The 20,459-nt window shown below is 38.9% G+C and overlaps 1 pseudogene; it reads right to left on the reverse strand.

Moving 5' to 3' along the window:
• Positions 1 to 11,232: 11,232 nt before the first annotated feature.
• On the reverse strand, positions 11,233 to 12,364 carry LOC141417262 (F-box/LRR-repeat protein 14-like; annotated as a pseudogene).
• Positions 12,365 to 20,459: the final 8,095 nt, after the last annotated feature.

Here is a 20,459-nt window from a genome sequence, read left to right on the forward strand (position 1 = left end):
AGCAGTCTGGAGAGTCCTCAAAAAACAAGATACTTTATTCTTTTGTATTTTTATTTTTGGTACCAGGGTTTGAACTCAGAACTTTATTCTTTTAAGGCAGGTTCTCTTTTAATTGAGCCACATTTAAAACCCTTTTTGCTCTGATTATTTTTTCTACTGGGCCACACATTTTGGAAGACAGTCATGGAGCATATTTCTACTCTTTTTAAGCTTGCAACAGTTACTAGAATGACAGATACACCCAAACTCTATCATTTTTCTCTCACAAATGCTATTGCCCAGACTGGCCTCCCAGTCTTTTATCCTCCCATATGATTTGGGATGACAGGTGCATACCAGTAAGCCCAGATATTGATTAACATGAAGTATCAACCCTGCCCAGTTTGGCATCAAACTACTAGCTTCCCAATCTTAGCCTCCAAGAAGCTAGAATTACAGGTGTGAGTCATTGAGTCTTATACATTTTTAAAACATTTTAATTAGCATATAATAATTTTAGAGATGGATACATTGCAACATTTACATTTATAATCTACCTTAGTTTCACCCTTTCCTTCTTTCTCCCTCTTTTCCCCTTTTGCCCCCTGAGAATAATTTCCGGTTTCATTATTCTATTTTCACACTCATATACAAAATACATCTACCATATTTGCCCTCCTTATGTCCATATCTCTCCCATTGGTACCCACTATAAGAAAAAACTTGTTTTATCTTCCTGTCCTTCATTTTTAAAGTGTATTTTGATAGTTGAAAATAGTTTGCCTAAACCATATGAAAGCAAAGCAAGTGTCATTGGGTCACTCCTCAGAAAGTTCCTGATTCTGATACCACCTAGTGAAAAAAGTAACCATGCCACAAAATAGTTAGTACTCTGGAATAATGTCTCTCAAACAGTAGAGCTAATGGGAAACATAATTTTTAAAGATAATGAAAAATGAGAAGAGCAAGGTATGAATTTTCAATGCATGTGACTCATGAAAGTTTGATACTCCATTCAAATAAAGAGTTACTAATATACTAAAAGCAATTTACATGTTCAATGCAATCACCTTCAAAACTGAAATGACATTCACAACAGTGTTGAAACATTAACACTAAACTTCCTTAGGAAGCACAAAAGATCACAAAAACCCATGGCAATTTGAAGCACAAAAGGCAAGACTGGAGGTATCAAAATAACTCATTTCAAACAATAATGTGGAATAATTGCAATAAAAACAGCATGGTACCTGGAAGTGTGGTGGGGGATGGGGCCCAAACAATACATACACATGTGAATGAATGTAAAAACAATAAAAAACAGCATGTTCCTGGCACAAAAACAGATATGACCACCAATAAAACAGCATGGAACACCCAGATATGAATCCACACAGCTATACCCACGTGATTTTCAAAAACACACCAATACAGGTGATGGATAAAAAACCCTCTTTGAAAAACATTGCTGGGAAACCTGGATATGTGCATATAGAAATCAAAAAGTAGACCCCTGTCTTTCACCCTGTACAAGTGACTATTCAAAGTGGATTATGTATCTTAATATAAGACCTCAAACTTTGAAGTGAGTGTAGGAAAGAGCAGGGAATACACTGGAACTCATAAGCATAAGCAATAACTTCCTAAGTAGAACTCCAAAGGCTCAGCAAACTAAGGGAAAAGAAGAAGAAATTAGAGGAAAGAGAAATGGGACTACATGACACTAAAAAGCTTCTGCAAAACAAAAGTAATGGTCGCCATTGTCATCTGTGGGACAACCCACAGAATGGGAAACATCATCACCTGGTATATATCTGACAAAGGATTAATAAACAGAATATAGAGTGAGCTAAAAAAACCTAAACTCCCCAAAATCCAGTGACCCAAGGAAGAAATGGGAAAATGAAGTGGACAGAGGTTTTTCAAAGGAAGAAGTACAAATGGCCAAAAAACACATGCAGAAATGCTCAACATTTTTGGCCATAAAGGAAATGCAAATTGAAACCATGTTCAGATTCTACCTCACTCATATTATAATGGATAACAAATGTTAGTGAGGATGTGGAGAAAAAGGAACACTTATATATTGTTGGGAAGAATTTAAATTAGTATAATCACTATGGAAAACTGAATGGGAGCTCTTCAAAAAACTAAAAACTATCACTGCCATATGAGTCAATAGTACCACTCATAGGGTGGAATGTAAGTCAGGTTACAATAAAGACATCTGCACACTCATGTTTATTACAGTATTATTCACAATAGGTAAACTATGGAAATAAACAAGATGCCCCAGAACTGATGATTGGATTAAGAAAGTATTGTATTCATATATAATGGAATTTTATTCAGCCATAATGAAGAATGAAAATTTGTCATTTGCAGATAAATGGATGGAACTGGAGAACATCATCTTAAATTTACTTAGCCATGTTCAGAAATCCAAACACTAAATGTTTTTCCTCATATGTGGAATATGGGCCCAAAATAAATACAAGAAACAATACAAATATCAGGTGAAACTATGGGGAGGTCAGTAATGGAAAAGGGAATATAAAGAAGGATGTTAATGAAGTGAATATGGTTGATGAACTTTCTATAGAAGAATGAATATACACTTCTTAAATCTGCTGAAATCATCATAAGGAGGAGACTAAGGAAGAAAGGAGAAAAATAGAGGGGATAACCCAATTTTGGTTACAATACATATATACATGGATATGTCATAATGAAACTCATCATATAGCTATGGTTAACAAACAAAAGTGTCATTTTTGTTTTTCTTTTATTAGCATATATTCATTTTAGAAGGGGGGGGATTTTTTGTTGACATATATTCCTCAGGTATATGCCAAGAAGTGTTATCACAGGATCACATGGCACTTCAATTTTTCATTTTCCTGGATAGCATTTGTTGCCCTCAAGGCAGAGAAACTAATGCAGATACTTTAAAGTGACAGAGGCCAATAGAAGGGGACCAGGAATTAGACAAAAGGTTAGTTTGAGAAGAATTAATTTAGAAGGTAACACACATGTACAAGAAAGCAAATCAAGTCAACTCCCTGTATAGCTATCCTTAGCTCAACTAGCAAAAACCCATGGTCCTTTCTATTATTTCTTATACTCATTCTTCAACAAAATTATAGAGATAAGGGCAAAATAGTTTCTGCCTGGTAGCAAGGGGTTGGGGGTGGAGAGGGAGGGGGCGGGAAGGGGGAGAAATGATCCAAACATTGTATGCACATATGAATAAAAAGATTAGTTTTATAAGGAATCTCTATATTGCATTCCTTAATGATTATAATAATTTACATTCTCACCAACAGTGTTTAAGGGTCCCTGCTTTTCCACATCCTTGCCAAAAAGATAGCCATTTTAACTAGGGTAAGGTGAAATCTTACTGCATTTTTATGATTTTATTAGCATGAAATACTTTTACAGGGGGACACATTTGATATTTACATGTATGTTTTAAATATTTGGTAGTTGTATTTATTTTCCTCCCTCTTCTGCCCTCGCCTTGTTAGAATAATTTCATCAGGTTTCATTCTTCTATTTTCATAGATGCACAAAAAATATATCCATCATATATACATACCCTCATTTCACCTTTCCTTGTGTCTATACCCTCCTACTGGTACCCACCTCCAGAAAAGATTTATTTTAACATCTTCCCTTTGTTTTTTGGTTATGGGTATATTGATAGCAAAGGAGGTTTTGCTTCGTACCTCAGGTCTGTCTGTATATTCTGCTTTCATCAAATTAGCCTCTTCCTGCCCCTTAGTGTTGCTTTGATTTGCATTTCCTTAATAGCCCAGGAACTTGAACACTTCTTCATGTATTTATTGGCTATTTGTATCTCTTTGTTTGAAAATTCCCTATTCAATTTATATGAACCCATTTCTTCATTGGATTGTTTTTATGGGGCACTCAGTTTTTCAAAAATGGACAGCACAAAGGTAAATTACATCTTAGCTGCTGGGTTGGCATCAGTAGGAGGGAGGAGGATAAAAGGAAAGGTTGTAAGAGAGTGAATATGATGGAAGTATTTTTTAATCAAGTATAAAAATGGAAAACTGAGGCCTGTTGAAACAATTCCAAGAATGGGAGGAAGGGAGATTAAGGAGAATGATAGAGGAGGCAAATTCAACTATGACATAGTATAATAAGTTTTGTAAATGTCACAATGTACCACTAGTACAACAATAATTAAAACATAAAAATAAGTATAGTAATGGCATTTTTAAATAAAAAATATAAACAAAGAACTATCATATATTTATAAGTAAAAGAACATTTTCATACACAATTGCAGTGTTCTAATACTTTTCACTTGCTAACATTGTCTTTCCTCTCTCATCTCCCTGTAGTTCTCTACAACAACCAGTTTCTCTGTATCGCTCTTTCATCTAGGTATTTTTTTTGCATACAATTATCTTATATGTCTAGCTAGCACATATAAGGGAAAAGATGCAACCTCTGACCTTTTGAGTCTGGCTTATATTGCTTAACATGATATTCTCCAGATCCATTCATTTGCCTGAAAATAACAGTATTTCATTTATCTTTATGCCCAAATAACACTCCATAGTGTGTATATACATTTCTTAATCTATTCATCATTTATGGGAGATTCAGGCTATTTCCAAAGCTTGGCTATTGTGAACAGTGCTGCAATAAACACGGTTGTGCAAGTGCCTCCATTGTATCCTGGTAGACTTTCCTTTGTGTATATGCTTAGGAATGATATTGCTGGATCATACAATCGTTCTATTGTTAGTGTTTTGAGGAACCTCCACACTGCTTTCTATAGTTGTACTAATTTACATTCCCACCCATAGGGTGTAAGTGTTTCTCTTTTCCCACATCCATGTCACCATTTCTTGTAGATTGTATTATTGATAATAGCCATTCTGACTGGGGTGAGATGAAATCTCAATATCATTTTGATTTGCATTTTCTTTATGCCCAAGGATGTTGAGCATTTGTTCCTTCATGTATTTTTGGACATTTGTACTTCTTTTTGTTATTTCAATTTTTTATTATTCATTTATTCACATGTCCATACATTGTTTGAGTCGTTTCTCCCCCCTGCTCCCCTCCCCCACCCCCTCCTCCACTTCCAGGCAGAACCTGTTCTACCCTTATCTCTAATTTTGTTGGAGAGAAGACATAAGCATAATAAGGAAGTCAAAGTGTTTTTGCTAGTTGAGTTAAGGATAGGTATACAGAAAGATTCCTAGCATTGCTTTCATATACAAATGTGTTACAACCCAAGTTGATTCATCTCTAACTGATCTTTACACTGGTTCCTGAGCCCCTTCTCATGTTAACTTCTGTTGCTTTAAGGTTTCCGTATTAGTTCTTCTGGAGTGGGGACATCAAACGCTTTCATGTTTTGGGTTTTCTACCTATTCCCATATCTCCCGTATGTGTTCTCCCCTTGTTGTGTGATCCAAGTCCAAACACATTGCTGCATTTGCCCTAGATCTAAAGTCTACATATGAGGAAGAACATATGATTTTTGGTCTTCTGAGCCTGGCTAACCTTGCGTAAAGTAGTTCTGTGTTCAGTTCATTTTGCTTGTTTATTCAAGCCAGGGTACTATCTATGCATACATGGAACTATCACAACCCCTCCTGTATCATTATCGTATATAAAAAAATTAATAAAATATAAAGAGAAACAAAAGAAAGAAATATTGGTTTTAATCCAGTGGTTCTTTCTGGCTACACAGGAGCATAGACAGAATCAGGGTGTGCAGTGAGGGGAAGCAGAGACCTATCCCTAGAAAGTGTTATGGGTGTGTCCCAGATTCCCTTTCCCATGATCAATGAGGGATCACTGAAAAAAAAACTCCCTACACAAACCATGAACGTCATAGTGGATTTCTGACAACATAGCATCAACATTATTGAAAATATCAGGCCTCATTTTTTAAAGCCCTGACTTGAGAACATAAAAATGTAGGAGACCATTCTAGGCTTCATAATGCCAACAGCAATGGTATAAATGTTATCATTAAACATATGGAGACAGAAGTTCTTTGACATTCATTGTGTAGACCAAAGGAGCAAACTGAGCCTTTTCAAATATTTTGTGTGCTGGTTGTTGGCACAAGGCCTCAGTCATGCTTTATGAGCACTCTACCACTGAGATTCTTCCCAAGAAGTCTTTTGAATTAGTAGCAGCAAGTGGAGGAATGTTGGGCCATGTTTGAAGGAAAGCAAGCAGAGGAAAACCTGGAGAAGAAAGACTGTTTTCTTTTTCTTCAAGGATATCTAAGGAAACATTATGCTAAATCTTCCCTGGAAGAGTCAGACACATGGGAAATACCATGTTCCAGTTCCAGTGGTTGATGCACATAGAAATGTACATTTGTGAAGATGCTCATCCTTACTTTGACAATGAATGAGCAAGGAAGGGGATGTCCTTGGAAGGTTCTGTGCATAAGATTGATTCATGGAGATAAAGAAGCCAGACAGTGATGGAGTGTTCTTTCCAGGTCTCTACAATCCCACCATGTGTACATGACACAAGCAAACTTGACTTAATAAGTAATTTGGGAACCTGGATTAAATAGGAATCTTTGAGTCACATATCACAACAAATGATGACACTGACATCACAGCTTCTCTATGTCCCATGAGAGGAACCCCATGGATTTCCAAGGATACATAGGAAGGAAGTTGATTACTTAAATCAGTGTTGTCTTGTACATCTCTGTCACTCCACCAAAATTAGTGTTTTTATTTCTGTCTTTTTTATAGGATTCTAAGCTTGATATTATTGCTCTCATTTAGTTATTTTTGTTTACTTGTTTATTTAGTTTAATTACATTCTACTTATTTCACTAAGGGAAGAAATTCCCAAAGGATGCTATGGATAATTTCTTCTACATTGTTTTCTAGCTTCATTCACAATTGAGTACTTAAAGAGATTTCTTGTATTTTCAAGTAGAATGTTATGAATATCAAGTCTAAAGGCAAGATATTCAAGTCTTTGCTCATGAACACATGGATAATCACTCTATACTGGCCACAATTAAATTCATTGGTATAAGATAGTTCGCATTTTTAAAATAAGGGAAATTTTTGACTTTTTCCTGGAAGAAAGTACTGCAATTATAAAGAGAAATTATGAAAACTTAGTAATCTTTCAGGAATGCAATTTTGTACTATCCAGAGACATTACCATAGATTTATCTGAACAGTCACCTTAGCTGCTAGACAATCTGAGCTCTAAATGAATCTTCAGCAAATACCAATTGCATGTGTTGCATCAATGATATTTCATCATGGATCTATGGGGATGATGGCATAAAGTACCTCATCTGTATTTTGAGGAGTCCATCAGATAATTCTGAGACTTGCCAAAGTTGGAGCCAATTGCTCTAAAAGATAGATATGCTAAGTACATTCTCTACTTTCTTTTTGTTTGAAGGAATTAAAAATTCCATACCTTATTCTTTGTCTCAAAATTTAGTTAAAAGTGAAAAAATGTGTTGGTGTATAATAAAGGGAGTGGAAATTAGAGGAAGGACAAGTACAAGATAGAAATTAATGTTGAGAGACACTGACAGTGAAAGCTTTCACATATCTTCCTTTACCACATACAAGAAAAGATGTTTTATTAAGAATACTCAGCCTTTAACATATGTAGAGTATTTATTAAAATACTGTTAGTTTTCATTACCAGAGCTGATGATCCATAAGTCCACAGAGGTTCCCAGAATTTTCATACATGCCCACATTTAATCTGATATTGTTGTTGCTTATCCAGAAATCATATATTTTATTTTATTTTGACACCATCATTTACATATGGTCAGAATTAACATGGGACCCAGAAAGCAACATGTATTGTGAGTTTCATCTCCTGTAACTGATAGAAGATCAAGAATATCAGCCTTTAATCTTAAGGCTGTTCCTGTCCTTCTACCTGGTTACCATCCTGGGAAACCTGTTCATCATCTTAACCATAAGCTCTGACTCCCACCTCCACACACCCATGTACTTCTTTCTCTCCAATCTGTCCTTTAATAGCATGCATGACCATAATCACAGTCCCAAAGTTGCCGGTGAGTATAAAAACACAGGATCAGAACATCACCTACACAAGATGTCTTATCCAGGTTTGCTTTGTCATAATTTTCACAACCATAGAAAATTTTCTCCTTGCAGTAATGGCCTATGACAACTATGTGGCCATCTGTCATCCCCTTAGGTACACAGTCATCATGAACCTCTGCCTCTGTGTCATGCTGGTTCTTGTCTCTCTCTCTCTCTGGATGAAGTGGTCCACATATTGCTGGTGTTGAGTCTGCCCTTCTGCACAGACTTAGAAATCTCAAACATCTTCTGCAAACTTGCTCACATTATCAAGTTTACCCCTTCTGAGCCTGTAATTAATAAATAACAATCCGATAATTGTTTCAGCTTGCATACTTGGTGGTATCCCTCTCAGTGGAATAATTTTATTTTATATTAACATTGTGTCCTCTCTTTTGAGAATGTCATAATCATAAAGAAAGAATAAAGCCTTTTTTACTTGTGGTTCTCACTTGTCTGTTTTGTCTTTGTTTTATGGGCAGGCTTAGGGGTATGCATTAGTTCTTCAATTTCAGACTCTTTCAGGAAGATGGCAGTGGCTTCAGTGATGTATGCTGTACTCCCTCAAATACAGAACCCTTTTATCTATTCTTTGAGGAACAAAGATCTGAAAATGGCCTTGCAAATCTCATCAGTAGGTTTGCTTAACTTGTATCATGTGTTGTTTTCTTTCAACTTGAGGTTTTGGAGTAAATCAAAGAATGTAGATTTCTAGTCAGCTATAAATCTGACACTTCAGTCACCATTTTATTTTTAATAATGAGATAACATTTGGACAAGGTAGATTTTAAGCTTGCTTGAAACTGTTTCATTTTTGACTGGATCTCTGAGTTTTGATTTATGATTACAATTTTCTAAACACAACTTTATGAGATTTTACAGAAACATATTGGAGCCAGAGATTCCAATTTCAGCAAATTTTCTGTCTACCATTTTTTTAAGTTTATTTTTTTATTGTTGTACTGGGAGTACACTGTGACCTTCGTAAAAGTTCTTACAGTATAGCGTGGTTGAATTCACCAACTCCATCATGCTCCTATATCCTTCTTGTCCCCATTCCTGGAATAGTTTCAACAGGTCTCATTTTTCCATTTACATACCTGAGCATGTAATATTTCCACCATATTCACCTTCCTACTCCTTTCCTTAATATTCACCCTCCTACACCCTTTCCTTATATCCTCCCCACTTCCCCTGGTGTCTGTCTCCAACTCAACAGGAACTGCTTTGCCTTTCTGATTTTATTTTGCAAAAAAATGGCATTTTTGTTTGTTTAAGATAGCTATCCAGGAAGTTTCATTGTGATATCTCCATGTATATATGTATTATAATCCAAACTGGTTCATTCGCTCTATTTTTCTCCTTTCTGTGTTAATCCCTTTCTTATAGTGATTTTAAGAGATTTAAAAATTGTATATTCATTCTTGTATAGGAAGTGCATCAACCATATTCACCTTAAGATCCTTCTTTTACACTCCTTCTCTTATATGTGACCTCCCCTAGTGTAACCTGTTTTTCATAATTCTGCTTCTACTTGTAATGGGTCTATATATGAGAGGAAACATGAAGCCACTGGCTTTCTGAATCTGGCTAACTTCACTTATGATGATATTCTCCCATTCCATTCATTTACAGACAAATGACAAAATTTCCTTCTTTATGGCTGAATAACATTCTATTGTATGTAAATACCACATTTCCTTAATCCATTCATCAGTGGTGGGGCAGCTTGACTTTTTCCATAATTTAGCTGTTGTTAATAATGCTGCAATATACATGGGTGTGCAGGTGCTTTATTGCTACCTGATTTACATTCCTTCAGGTATATCCTTAGGATTGGTGTTGGAGAGTCATATGGTAGTTATATTTTTAGTTTTTTGAGAAACCTCCACACTGTTTTCCATAGTGGATGTACTAATTTACATTCCCATCAAAAGTGCATGAAGATTCCTTTATTCCCACATCCTCACCAACATTTTTGTTGTGTTCTTGATGATACTATTCTCACAGGAATGATGTGAAATCTTAAATTGGTTTGATTTTCATTTCCTTTATGGCCATTTGGACTTTTTTTGCCATTTGGACTTCTTCCTTTGAAACATCTCTGTTCAGTTCACTTATCCATTTCTTTATTGGGTCATTGGTTTTGTTGATAGTTTATTTTTTATCTCCCTGCATATTCTCATTATTAATCCCTTGTCAGATGTATAGCTGACAAAGATTTTCTCCCATTCTGCGGGCTGCTTTTTTGATCAGGTGATCATTTCTGTTTTGTGCAGAAGATTTCCAATTACATGTACTCTGATTTGTCAATCCTTTCTCTTATTTGCTGAGCCTTTTGAGTTCAATTGAGGAAGTCATTGCCTATGAGTATTTATTCCTTTGTGTTCCCTGCTGTTTCCTGCAGTAGCTTCAAAGTTTCAGGTCTTAAATTAAGGTCCTTAATTCACTTTGAGTTGATACTTGTATAGGGTGAAAGACATGGAAGTAATTTTGGCTATAGAAACTGTTTCATTGACTTACTTTTTCCTTTTCATGAGGCATACTGTCTTTTAACATGTTATATTAGCTACTTACTTATTCCTTTTGTAATTTATAAGTTTAAATTCTTCCATTGATCGATTTGTAGTTTTTAATACATAGAATTTATAAAGTATAATCTCAATAATTTTAAGTACACTGAGTCCCAATTTATTTTATTGTTTTTTTTAAAAGTTTCATTTCCTGCAGTTTGTTAAATTTACATGTTGACAGTTTAAAACCAAAAATTACAGAAATCTCCAGGCTAGTCACATTTCTAGAAATATAAATTCGGGACGTCAGTAGTAAACCTTGCACAGAAGGAACGTCCAGCTACAAGCAGACTTACACCACACAGGACAGCATGCACAAGCGCTGGGCCAGGCTTCCTTTCCTGTCAGTACAAACAGCACCTCCTACCTTGGCATGTACCCAAACACACAATGCCTCAAAAATAATTCACAGATACAAGGGTTTGGTTGGGTTTTTTCTTTTTTCAAAAACATACTTCATATTTCCTCTTTTATTATATAAATATATATAGACACGTTTGAAGAGGATCTTTGTTGTTTATACAAATTCACAAACCGCACAATTAATTGATAAAGGTCTCTGAGTTTCTTTAACTCGTGGTCTTGAATGTTGCTGTGGAGGACTCTGACTCATTGTCTGTCATCTGCCAGAATCCCAAGTTGAGTACCTTGAGACAGGACATCTGCGTGATTCTCCAGGCATGCTTGGTGATGTGGGTGCAGCCATACAGGTTTATGCCAGTGAGCTGGCAAAGGTTGCTCAGAAGTTAGCTCCAGGCCCTTGTCAGTGATTCTCACACTCTGGCTAACGTAGAGCATGCGCAGCCCGTGCATTTGCCCATAATGTAGTTGAGGCCATCATCATTGACATGGCAGGAGCAGAGGGAGAGGGACTTGAGGCCGTCCAGCCCCTGGGTTATGTAAGCAAGACTCTGGTCCCCCGCCTTGGGGCAGAAGGACACATCCAGCCCTGAGAGGCTCAGGCATAATGCCTGTGTCACTGATGTTGTCGCAGAAGCACATGTAAAGGCTGTGCAGGCTGCCCATGTGCGATAAATGCAGGAGGCCCACGTCAGAGATGCCCCCCGCAGAAGCTGAGGTTGAGCAACTTCAGGCCCTCCAGCCCTGGCGATGTGCTTTAGAGAAAGATCCATGAGCTTCTGGCAGTCCTGCAGTGAGGTGCTCCAGGCCCAGGCAGCCTATGGAGGTTAAGGCTCTTGAGGCACTGCATACTTCAGGCCATGAGCAGAAGGCCGGTGTTGGTGGTGTTGCTGCAGCCCTCCAGCTCCATCAACTCCAGACCCTTGATGTACTGGGCAATGCGGCCCAGGCTGCTGTAGGTGATCTGCTAGCAGAGGCTCAGGTTAAGGGCGTGCAGGAGCCAATATCCTGCACAAACTCGTGGCTCATTCCATTGTCAGTGAAGTTGTAACAGCCATTGAAGTTGAGGCTCTCCTTGTGATCCATGTCCTGATCACCTAGCTGAGGCTGCAGTGGAGGCTCAGAATCTACATGTGGCTTCAACCCTGGGCTTGCAGGCTGGGGAACTTAGAAGGTTTAGCCCTGCGCAGGTGCAGCTTGGCCTTCACCCCCAGCTGCAGGGACTTGTGGAAGGCGAATTCCCGGCAGGCCCTGCATACCTAAGCCGCTCGCCCCTTGTCCATGATGTCCAGGTAGCTGCATGGCCAGCAATTCCCAGAACAAGCAGATGTCTGTCTCCATCTTCCTCCTCCCTCCTCCGCGGCGCCCGAGGGAGGAGGATGGGGTCCAGCCGCTCCTGCCCGGTGGAGGCACCTAGAGCGCACCGCCTGGCCGCCGACTTGACCCAATGGCCGGCCCATCCCCGCCTTCAGGCAGGCTCTGGCCTCCTTCACTGTTCCTCCACCTGGTGCGTCCATCCTTCCTTCCTGTCTTCCTTTCCTCTTGATTACTGCCGGCCGCAGGCGCGCTCCCTGCCCTTCGTCCCCCCGCCGGGTCCGCTGGGTCCTACATCCCAGGCCAGAGAGGCGCCTCACCCCCTCCGAGAGCCCGGCCGCTGCCATCAACCGCCACCGCCGCTCGCCGCCACCGCCACCGCCGCCCTCCACCGCCGCCGCCGCCGCCCGCCGCCGCTCTCCGCCGCCACCCTCCGCCACCGACACCCTCCACCGCCGCCGCCGCCCTCCACCGCCACCGCCGCCGACACTCTCCACCGCAGCCTTGGCCCTACCGCGCCGCGCCTCCTGCTTCTGCTGCCGCCGCTCCTACGTCCCCGCCGCATCTTCTGCTCCCAGCTGCGCCGCCACTGCGCCGGCGGGAAGGGCCCAGGCTGGGCGCTAGGGCTCCAGGCACCAACAAGGCTTCCTGCTTCTTTTGCCTCTCGCCCCCTTTTCAAACCTCCCAACCCCCGACCGCCCCCATTCGGCAGCCCAGGCGGGGAGACCAGCAGGCCAACTCAGGCCACCAGTCGGGCTCTTCGCGGTTCCTCCCCACCGTCCACTGGCACTTGGGAGCTGCCGGCCTCGCCAGGAGGACGCAGCGCGGCTGTAGCGCGGCGGGCCCAGACCCAGGGCGAGCCAGTGAACCGTGCTCTTCCTAGGTTCCAGCTGGGGCCCAGCCTTTCTGCATCTCTGCGTGTTCCCTTCTCCCTTGCCCTCCAGTTTATGATTTCTATGTTTCTCTCATTTTTCATCAGTGTTTAGTGGGTGCAGTCTTCAGCTTTAAAATGGCTTACAATCTTTAGTATTTTCCCTGATGGTTGGGCTAAATCTATAGAATACATAATCAGTGTGTAATAGTTAAATAAATATTAAATTGTCTGTGAAATTTTTAGCTACAATCCCATTTTCCACTCTTTTTGCAGTAAAAGTGTACCAAAAGAGTTCTCCACACTTGGCCTCTCCAATTTTCTACTCAGAACATTCTTCTGGGTCAATCCAACAAGAATTTTGCTCCAGGACACACAATTTTGTGTTGAACAATCATGAACAATCTCATCTCATCCAAGATTTAACTCTGGCAAACTATCTTCTGAAACATGTTACTAGCAGTGACCCAGTTCATTACTTCTTAAAGCATTATCCACTTAGCATTTCCCATATCCCCAACTTGCAAACACTGAAGGACCCTAAATTAGTACCCAGCTCTGTGCTCTCTTCTACTACAGTTATTAATTTTCAAAGATTTCCATCTAATGGTTGTAATAGACATTCCCACTACATGGACTACCAAATTTATACCTCTAGAGGATGTTCTCCCAGGGATTCTACAAGTGTATATCCAGCTTCTCAGTTGACATACCCATATAGTTGCCTTATTTCCATCTCAAATTCAACATCTTATTCAAAACATACTAGTTCTCAAATAGACTATGCAAACAATCTTTTCTGTCAAAATTGATGACAACTACATTTTTCACAAACTGCAGAGTCATGCCTAATGTTTTCTTGTTCAACTTGGTTTGCTAATACTTGAGAAATTTTTTTTTTATCAAAGAGATTGACATGTAGTTTTCTGTTTTTGTGGTTTCTTTGTCTGACTTTGGTATGAGTGTTATGCTGACCTAGGAAAGGGAGTTTGCCAGTTCCCCACTCTTCAGGTTTTGCAGGCATTTGAGAGGGTTTAATACTATTTTAACTATGTGGTGGAAAACACTGATGAAGCTCTCAGTTCCTGGTCTTTTCTTTGATGGGACACTTTTTATTTCTGAATCATGCTCATTGGTTATTAGTCTATTCATATTTCTGTCCTTCATAAGTCTTAGTTAATCACATGTGATAAGGACTTTCTCCTTTTATATTTGTATGTGGATGTATAATTTCCACAATCTGCCTTTCAATATCTGTGGTAAGTCTTAATAACTGCTCTTCATTTCTTATTTTCATTAAACAAGTCTCTCTTTTTTCTTTATGTAGTCTAGGAATATTATTCTTTATAATCATTTAAGAAGTAATGTCTACCTTCTTTGAACTGTTCTAGTCTTTCATTTATTTTTAATCTCACACATTTTTGGTGGTACTGTGGTTTGAACTAAGGGCTTCTAGCTTCTAGACAGTAGCTCTACCACTTGAGCCAAGCTTCTAGGCTTTTTGGCTCTGGTTAGTTTTTAGACATTATCTTGCTTTTTGTTGGACAATCCAGGACAGCTATCCTCCTACTTATACTTTCTGCAGTAGTTAGTATGATAGGGGTATGCCCTCATGTTCAGCTCTTTTCTGATATTTATTTCCCCATTCCTTCTGCTAAGTTCATGCAGGGCTTATTCATATCTTTCTTGCTCCATAAGGCATACTATTCGGTTATTTGAGATCTTTCTTGTATATTTCACGATCTTGTTCATCTTGGTAAAGTTTAAAGGCAATGAATTAATTTTGTATCTTGGTTATTATTTTCATCATTACATTTCTGTTGTTGAGTGTAGCACCTATTAATTTATTTAAAGTGTTCTATAATGTGTTAAACCATTAAAATACTTAGTGGTTGGCCATTAAAATATTTAGTCAAGCAGTTTTTCTGATATTGATGAAATTGAGGTAGAGTATGGTCTGTCACTGTGAATAAAGCTGACTGAATATGCATGCATCCTGGTGAAAAGGAAAGGTAGTTGTATTATTGGGATTAGAAATATTGGCTGACTGGACATGGCTTCCCCCAACAAAGTTAGAGAAATGAGAATTTGTCAAATTCAAATCCATTTCCTCAACCATGCATCACAATAAACTTACATTACAAGCACATTAACCTTATCCAATGTGAGTGCCAGGCTAAGCCAATTGATTTGATTTTCTGAAATATAATACTCAGTGGTCCATTCAGGTATACTTTTCTTTTCTTGTTCTTTTATTCATATGTGCATACAATGTTTGGGTCATTTCTCCCCCCTTCCCCCTGCCTACTCCCTTACCTACTCCACACCCTCCCTCTCTCCCCTTACCCACTCGCTACCAGGCAGAAACTATTTTGCCTTTATCTCTAATTTAGTTGAAGAGAGATTATAAGCAATAATAGGAAGGACCAAGGGTTATTGCTAGTTGAGATAAGAATAGCTATACAGGGAGTTGACACTCATTGCTTTCCTGTACTTCTGTGTTACCTTCTAAATTAATTCTTCTTGAACTAACCTTTTCTCTAGTTCCTGGTCCCCTTCTCCTATTGGCCTCTGTAGGTTTAAAGTATCTGCATTAGTTTCTCTGCATTGAGTGCAACAAACGCTATCTAGTTTTTTGGATGTCTTACCTATCCTCATACCTCTTTTGTGGGCTCTTGCTTTATCATATGATCAAAGTCCAAACCCCATACTTTGTTTACCCTTGATCTAATGTCCGCATATGAGGGAGAACATACGATTTTTGGTCTTTTGGGCCAGGCTAACCTTGCTCAGAATGATGTTTTCCAGTTCCATCCATTTACTTGTGAATGGTAAAATTTCATTCTTCATGGCTGCATAAAATTCCATTTTATATAAATACCACATTTTCTTAATCCATTCATCAGTAGTGGGGTATCTTGGGTGTTTCCATAAGTTGGCTATTGTGAATAGCACTGCAATAAACATGAGTGTACAAATGCCTCTGGAGTAACCTGTGTCACATTTTTTGTGTATATCCCCAAGAGTGATATTCCTGGATTATATGGTAAATCTATGTTTAGATTTTTAAGAAGCCTCCAAAATGTTTTCCAGAGTGGATGTACTAGTTTGCATTCCCACCAGCACTGTACGAGGGTTCATTTTTCCCCGAATCCTTGCCAACACCTCTTGTTGGTGGTGTTGCTAATGATGGCTATTCTAACAGGGGTGAGGTGGAATCAGTGTGGTTTTGATTTGCATTTCCTTTATTGCTAGAGATGGTGAGCATTTTTTCATGTGTTTTTTGGCCATTTGAATTTCTTCTTTTGAGAAAGTTCTGTTTAGTTCACTTGCCCATTTCTTTGTGGCTCATTAATTTGGGGAGAATTTAGTGTTTTGAGTTTCCTATATATTCTGGTTATCAGTCCTTTCTCTGATGTGTAGCTGGCAAATATTTTCTCTCACTCTGTTTGTGGTCTCTTCAGTTAGGAGACCATTTCTTTTGTTGGGAGCAGAAGCTTTTTAGTTTTATGAATTCCCATTTGTCTATGCTATCTTTTAGTTGCTGAGCTGCTGGGGTTCCATTGAGAAAGTCCCTGCCTATACCTATTAGTTCCAAAGTATTTCCTACTCTTTCTTGTACCAACTTTAGAGTTGGGGTCTAATATTAATACCCTTGATCCATCTTGAGTTAATATTGGTATAGGGTGATGAAAATAGATCTAGTTTCAGTTTTTTACAGATTGCTAACCAGTTTTGCCAGCCATTTTTGTTGAAGAGGCTGTCTTTTTTCCATCATATATTTTTAGTGCCTTTGTCAAAGATAGTTGTGTGGCTTCATATCTGAGTTCTCTATGCTGTTACACTGGTCTTCATGTCTGTTTTTGTGCCAGTACTATGCTGTTTTTTATTGCTATTGCTTTGTAATATGGTTTGAAGTTGGGTATTGTGATACCTCTAGCATTGTTCTTTTTACTGAGTATTGCCTTGGATATTCATGGTCTCTTGTGTTTCCAAATAAATTTAAAGGTTGGTTTTACAATCTCTTTGATGAATGTCATTGGGATTTTGATGGGAATTGCATTAAAAATGTAGATTGCTTTTGGGATTATAAACATTTTTATTATGTTGATTCTACCAATCCATGAGCATGGGAGGTCTCTCCACTTTCTGTACTCTTCCTCAATCTCATTCTTCAGAAGTTTATAGTTTTCCTTGTAAAAAACTATAAACATCCTTTGTTAAGTTTACACCTAGGTATTTGATTTTTTTTGAGGCTATTGCAAATGGAATTGTTTTCATATATTCTTTCTCAGTTTGCTCATCATTATTGTATAGAAATGCTAATGATTTTTCTGTTTATTTCCTGCTACCTTGCTGTGGCTATTGATGGTGTCTAGGAGCTTTTGAGTAGACTTTTTGGGTCTTTAGGTGTAGGATCATATCATCTGCAAATAGGGATATTTTGACTGCTTCTTTACCTATTTTCTCGCTTTTTCTTTTCCTGTAGTTTGGTACTGCCTGCCCTTTGATGGTTATGTTGGGTTTCACTTTCTATGTGTAGAATCCTTTGAAGAATCTTTTGTAGTGGTGGCTTGGTGGTCATATATTGTTTTAGTTTCTGCTTATCATGGAAGAATTTTATTGCTCCATCTGTTTTGAATGATAGTTTTGCTGGGTAGAGTATCCTAAGGTTGAAGTTATTTTCATTCCATGCCCAGAAGACCTCACCCTAAGCTCTTCTTGCTTTGAATGTTTCTGTTGAGAAGTCTGCTGTGATTTTGATGGGTTTACCTTTGTATATTATTTGTATTTTCTCTTGTATAGCCTTCAATATTCTTTCTCTAGTCTTTGTACTTATTGTTTTAATGATAATGTGTTGTGTGGTAGTTCTATTTTGGTCAGGTCTATTTAGTGTTCTGGAGGCTTCCTGTATCTGTATGGGCATAGTTTTCTCTGATTTGGGAAATTTTCTGTAATTATTTTGTTGAATATATTACACATTCCTTTTGCTTGTACCTCTTCTCCTTCTTCAATGCCCATGATTCTCAGATTTGGTCTTTTGATGCAGTCAGTAAGTTCTTGTATTTTCTTTTCACAGGTCTTGAGTTATTAAACTAATAGCTCTTCAGTTTTTCCTTTAATTCCCATTTCATCTTTCGAGTTCTGAGAGCTGTTTTCTGCTTGTCCTAGTCTGCTGGATAGGCCTTCCATTGTGTTTTGCATTTCTGTTTCATTCTTTTTTTCTGAGGTTTTCTATCACCTGAGTTTCTTCCTCTTTAATATTGTCTTCTTTCATCCTGAGTTCATTTATGTCTTTATTTGTCATTTTTTTGTTCACTTTGGTGTTTATACAGTGCTTCCATGGTTTATTTTATTTGTTCTTGTGCTTACTCAAATTCTCTATTTTTGTTGTCTTGGTATTTCTTGAATGTCTCCTGTACATTTTGGTTGACCATATCTAATATTAGCTCTATAAAATTCTCATTGATTACTTGCAGAATTTCTTCTTTCAGGTTGTTCTTGTGGGCTTCATTGGGTTCTTTGGCATAGTTTATATTCATTTTGTTGAAGTCTGGATCTTGGTTTCTGTTTTCTTCATTTCCTTCTGGTTCCTGTACTAATTTATTATTGGGGGGAAAATGGTTTCCCTCTTTTTTCTGTCTTCCCATCATTGCCCTTGCTATTGTTATTGTCCCTGTACTGTGTGTAATTCAGTATTGTCTAGCCTGTAATATTAACAATGGTGATATCTAGAGTGGAAGGGTGAGAGGAGATGGAAAGCAAAGAAGGTAAAGAAAAAGGGAAAAAAACCAAACCAACCAACCAAGCAAAGACACACACACACACACACACACACACACACACACACAAAACAGAGCCAAAGAAATAAACAGGGAGAATAGTTTACTAATCAATAGTGAGCTAAACAGGCATCATTAGGGAGACAGAGAGAGGATAATAAAAAAATCCTCAAGTTCAAGTGCAATAAAGTTTCCATATTAATAATTTTGAGTGTTGGTTTCTGAGAAGAAGTTCCTTTGTTGTCTCATCAACAGGGAAAAAGCTACAACAAAAAACAAAACAAAACAAAAAAAGTCCCAAGTTCAAATGCAATACAGTTTCAGTTAGTCCTTCAGCATCCAGTACTAGTTCTTTCGTTGTCTCATCAAAGGAAGAGAAAAACAAAACAAAACAAAACAAAAGAGTCTGGAGATAGCTTTGTTAATGTCTATCTGAGGCTGCGGCTCACCTGCCACCTACTGTCAGCCATCTGCTGCTGCAGGCTTTATTTATGTAGATCTCAGGAATGAGCTTTACATTCACCTAGCACCTCAGGCTTTGTTTATTTAGAGTTCTCCTGGATGCATGCCCCTTTTGTTTCCCTCATATACAGCCCTACCTGCCTGTTGTATTTGCAGTCTTTTTTTATTATTTAGAGTTCGCGTGGGGATGTGCTCCTCCCCCAGTCTCCATTGGAATGTGCCACACTTTAGCTGCCATTGGAAGCCTTCCTCTCTCCAAGCACTTGGGGGAAGGTAGTGCCACACATGCCTTGTCTGTCCAGCTTGTTTATTTACAGTTTGTGTTGGGAGTGCCCCTCCCCCACTCTCCAGTGAAACATGCCACACTTTAGCTGCTGTTATAAGCCTCCCCCTCTCCAAGCACACTGGGAGAGGTGTCACCACACCCGCCTTCTCTGGCCAGCTTGTTTATTTAAAGTTCATGTGAGGGAGTGCCCCTACCCGCCTCTGGTAAAGGGTGCCACACTTTAGCCATTGTGACAAGCTTCCCCTCTCCAACATTACTGTGCGGGAGCCACTGCTCCTGCCTTCTCCTGCCGGCTTGTTTACAGTTCGAACGGGGAGTGCCCCTCCCCCATTCTCTGGAGCTCAGGGCACCCCACCTTCTTTGCTATGTGTCTTTTTTTTTAGCTTCTTGTTTATTATTCAATTTGTTTTTTTTCTTTTTTTTCCCTGAGTAGGGGTCAGTCTGTCCAGGGGCTATGTTGATTTATGCAGCGTTGTGGGTGGGAGTACAGCATGCCACTTAGCTCACTTGGTGGTCTGCTCCCTCCAAGCAGGTTAGGAGCTGGCATCTGGCAGCATGGGATCCCTCCTGGTTTCTCTGTTTAATGTGGAGTGGGGATACTATGTGTGGGCTGGGAGTGTGGAGGTGTCAGAGTTTTGCCTCTTATTGGTGGTTTTTCCTGCAAAGAGTATCTCCAGCATCTCTCCAAGATTTTACATTAGGAAGCCCGCTTTCTGCTTC

Source organism: Castor canadensis, chromosome 15, assembly GCF_047511655.1.
Source record: "Castor canadensis chromosome 15, mCasCan1.hap1v2, whole genome shotgun sequence".
Classification (NCBI taxonomy): Eukaryota; Metazoa; Chordata; class Mammalia; order Rodentia; family Castoridae; genus Castor; species Castor canadensis.